Genomic DNA, 4,892 nt, shown 5'->3' on the forward strand with positions numbered 1-4,892 from the left:
TGGCTCGCTTAAAGCGGCGCTCTCGTCGACTACGTTCGATCGCTAACCTGACCTAACCTCACCTCACCTAACCTAACCTAACATAACCTAACATAACCTTACCTTACCTAACACAACCTAACCTAAACTAAACCTAACCTAACCTAACCTTACCTAATCTAACCTTACCTAACCTAACCTAAACAAAAACTAACCTAACCTAAACTAACCTAATCTAACCTAAACTAACCTAACCTAACCTAACCTAACCTAACCTAACCTAACCTAACCTAACCTAACATAATATTACCTAATTTTTTTTTTCATACATCATATCTTATCATGATGGAAAAAAAAATTAGAAATTTAAAAAAAAAAAATTAACCAAACAAATTACCAAAATATATATTCGCAATTCGCAATTCGAAATTTCAAATGAAAGATTAAACCCAAAGAGAATCGTCAATTTTGCCTTTTGTAGTGATATTTCGGTCACGCGGTCGGTAGTACGGCGCTTTATCAATGCTATGCTACATTTTGTTTGGCACTCTTGACGGTTTGCGAACGAAGTACGAGACCGCGGCTTAAAGCGAGACATGCATCGACGACGCACGAGAGCGCGACACGTGGCCCGCCTGGCGAGCTAAATCGTCGTGCATCGTGCACTTCACGTCCGCCTCTCGCCGGTTCGGCGGCGTGCGTATTATGACGATAATATGTTATCGATATATGATATCTATCATAATATTGTATGATGGATGAAAAAAAAATGTTTTTTTTTTTTCAATTTAAATTAGATAGGGTTTAGGTTAGATAAGGTTAGGTGAGGTTTATTTAAATTTTTTTTATTTCTGCTTTTATTGAATTCCTTGGTTTTTCGTACGAGGGTTATTACTTCACTATTACATTGTTCATATTTCATTTACATTATTAACAGTACGGCGCTTTATCAATACTATGCTACATTTTGTTTGGCACTCTTGACGGTTTGCGAACGAAGTACGAGACCGCGGCTTAAAGCGAGACATGCATCGACGACGCACGAGAGCGCGACACGTGGCCCGCCTGGCGAGCTAAATCGTCGTGCATCGTGCACTTCACGTCCGACTCTCGCCGGTTCGGCGGCGTGCGTATTATGACGATAATATGGTTAGGTTAGGTCAGGTTAGGTTTATGTAAGGTTAGGTTGGGTTAAGTTGGCGAACGAACGTCGTCGACGAGAGCGCCGTTTAAAGCGAGACATCCTTCGACGACGAGGTCGCTGCTTCGGCCGTCGACGACGGACGAGAGCGCCGCTTAAAGCGTGACACGGGCCCGCCTGGCCAGCTAAATCTGAGTCCCGCCGGCATCGTGCACTTCACACGTCCCACTCTCGCCGGTTCGTGCGTATTTAAACGACATTATATTATCGTTATGTCAATGGTATATTATACCTATCATAATAATGTATGATGAATGAAAAGAAATGAAAAATTATTTCAACATCAAATTATACCGCTAGAACTAGACAATGAAATTATCTTACGATTACGTTCATGCCTTATGACGATATAATATTGATATTTCATAATAATATAATATGATGGATGTAAAAAAAAAGATTTTTTTTTTTTTATTTTAATTAGCTTAGGTTAGGTTAGGTAAGGTTAGGTTAGGTTAGGTTAGGTTAGGTTAGGTTAGGTTAGGTTAGGTTAGGTTAGGTTAGGTTAGGTTAGGTTAGGTTAGGTTAGGTTAGGTTAGGTTAGGTTAGGTTAGGTTAGGTTAGGTTAGGTTAGGTCAGGTTAGGTTTATGTAATATTAGGTTGGGTTAAGTTGGCTAACGAACGTCGTCGACGAGAGCGCCGTTTAAAGCGAGACATCCGTCGTCGACGACGAGGTCGCTGCTTCGGCCGTCGACGACGGACGAGAGCGCCGCTTAAAGCGTGACACGGGCCCGCCTGGCCAGCTAAATCTGAGTCCCGCCGGCATCGTGCACTTCACACGTCCCACTCGTCGAAATGAAGACAATGAAATTTAATTATCTTACGATTACGTTCATGCCTTATGACGATATAATATTGATATTTCATAATAATATAATATGATGGATGTAAAAAAAAAAGATTTTTTTTTTATTTATTTAAATTAGCTTAGGTTAGGTTAGGTAAGGTTTATTTTAATTTTTTTTTTTTTTTTTTTTTTAATTCTTCGTTATATATATAATGTTAATAATATGATGGATGTAAAAAAAAAGATTTTTTTTTTTAATTTAAACTAGCTTAGGTTAGGTTAGGTAAGGTTAGGTTAGGTTAGGTTAGGTTAGGTTAGGTTAGGTTAGGTTAGGTTAGGTTTGGTTAGGTTAGGTTAGGTTAGGTTAGGTTAGGTCAGGTTAGGTTTATGTAAGGTTAGGTTGGGTTTAGTTGGCGAACGAACGTCGTCGACGAGAGCGCCGTTTAAAGCGAGACATCGCCGTTTCGGCCGTCGACGACGCACGAGAGGGCCGCTTAGAGCGCGACACGTGGCCCGCCTGGCGAGCTAAATCGTCGTGCATCGTGCACTTCACGTCCGACTCTCGCCGCGTTCGGCGGCGTGCGTATTATGACGATATTATGTTATCGACATGTCAACGGTATATGATATCTATCATAATAATATATGTTGGATGAAAAATAATGAAAAATTATTTTAACATCAAATTTTACCGCTAGAACTCGCCCTCGCGCTTTACTTACCTATTCCTATGTTGAACGTCGAAATGAAGACAATGAAATATTCTTTCAGGTGAGGCGTATCGGGCGCATTTAAAATGATCAGTGACACGCTCGTTGATCACGTTTATGCCCTATAACGATATGATATTGATATTTTTTTATGGTATTCATCATAATAATAAATGATGTATGAAAAAAAAAATTGGTTAGTTTAGGTTAGGTTAGGTCACGTTAGGTATGATTAGGTTAGGTTAGGTTAGTTTTTGTTTAGGATAGGTTAGGTTAGTTTTTGTTTAGGTTAGGTTTGTTTTTGTTTAGGTTAGTTTTTGCTTAGGTTAGGTTAGTTTTTGTTTAGGTTAGTTTAGGTTAGGTTAGGTTAGTTTAAGTTAGGTTAGGTTAGTTTTTGTTTAGGTTAGGTTAGGTTAGTTTTTGTTTAGGTAAGGTTAGGTAAGGTTAGATTAGGTAAGGTTAGGTTAGGTTTAGTTTAGGTTAGGTTGTGTTAGGTTAGGTAAGGTTATGTTAGGTTATGTTAGGTTAGGTTAGGTGAGGTGAGGTTAGGTCAGGTCAGCGAACGGACGTAGTCGACGAGAGCGCAGCTTTTAGCGAGACATGGGCCCTCCTGGCTAGCTAAATCTGCGTCCCTCCGGCATGTCAAGTAGACGATGCCGGCGGGACGCAGATTTAGCTAGCCAGGAGGGCCCATGGCTCGCTTAAAGCGGCGCTCTCGTCGACTACGTTCGATCGCTAACCTGACCTAACCTCACCTCACCTAACCTAACCTAACATAACCTAACATAACCTTACCTTACCTAACACAACCTAACCTAAACTAAACCTAACCTAACCTAACCTTACCTAATCTAACCTTACCTAACCTAACCTAAACAAAAACTAACCTAACCTAAACTAACCTAATCTAACCTAAACTAACCTAACCTAACCTAACCTAACCTAACCTAACCTAACCTAACCTAACCTAACATAATATTACCTAATTTTTTTTTTCATACATCATATCTTATCATGATGGAAAAAAAAATTAGAAATTTAAAAAAAAAAAATTAACCAAACAAATTACCAAAATATATATTCGCAATTCGCAATTCGAAATTTCAAATGAAAGATTAAACCCAAAGAGAATCGTCAATTTTGCCTTTTGTAGTGATATTTCGGTCACGCGGTCGGTAGTACGGCGCTTTATCAATGCTATGCTACATTTTGTTTGGCACTCTTGACGGTTTGCGAACGAAGTACGAGACCGCGGCTTAAAGCGAGACATGCATCGACGACGCACGAGAGCGCGACACGTGGCCCGCCTGGCGAGCTAAATCGTCGTGCATCGTGCACTTCACGTCCGCCTCTCGCCGGTTCGGCGGCGTGCGTATTATGACGATAATATGTTATCGATATATGATATCTATCATAATATTGTATGATGGATGAAAAAAAAATGTTTTTTTTTTTTCAATTTAAATTAGATAGGGTTTAGGTTAGATAAGGTTAGGTGAGGTTTATTTAAATTTTTTTTATTTCTGCTTTTATTGAATTCCTTGGTTTTTCGTACGAGGGTTATTACTTCACTATTACATTGTTCATATTTCATTTACATTATTAACAGTACGGCGCTTTATCAATACTATGCTACATTTTGTTTGGCACTCTTGACGGTTTGCGAACGAAGTACGAGACCGCGGCTTAAAGCGAGACATGCATCGACGACGCACGAGAGCGCGACACGTGGCCCGCCTGGCGAGCTAAATCGTCGTGCATCGTGCACTTCACGTCCGACTCTCGCCGGTTCGGCGGCGTGCGTATTATGACGATAATATGGTTAGGTTAGGTCAGGTTAGGTTTATGTAAGGTTAGGTTGGGTTAAGTTGGCGAACGAACGTCGTCGACGAGAGCGCCGTTTAAAGCGAGACATCCTTCGACGACGAGGTCGCTGCTTCGGCCGTCGACGACGGACGAGAGCGCCGCTTAAAGCGTGACACGGGCCCGCCTGGCCAGCTAAATCTGAGTCCCGCCGGCATCGTGCACTTCACACGTCCCACTCTCGCCGGTTCGTGCGTATTTAAACGACATTATATTATCGTTATGTCAATGGTATATTATACCTATCATAATAATGTATGATGAATGAAAAGAAATGAAAAATTATTTCAACATCAAATTATACCGCTAGAACTAGACAATGAAATTATCTTACGATTACGTTCATGCCTT

Source organism: Rhyacophila brunnea, unplaced genomic scaffold (assembly GCF_057557595.1).
Source record: "Rhyacophila brunnea isolate RB1 unplaced genomic scaffold, BYU_Rbru_1.0 scaffold_10, whole genome shotgun sequence".
NCBI classification, from domain to species: Eukaryota; Metazoa; Arthropoda; class Insecta; order Trichoptera; family Rhyacophilidae; genus Rhyacophila; species Rhyacophila brunnea.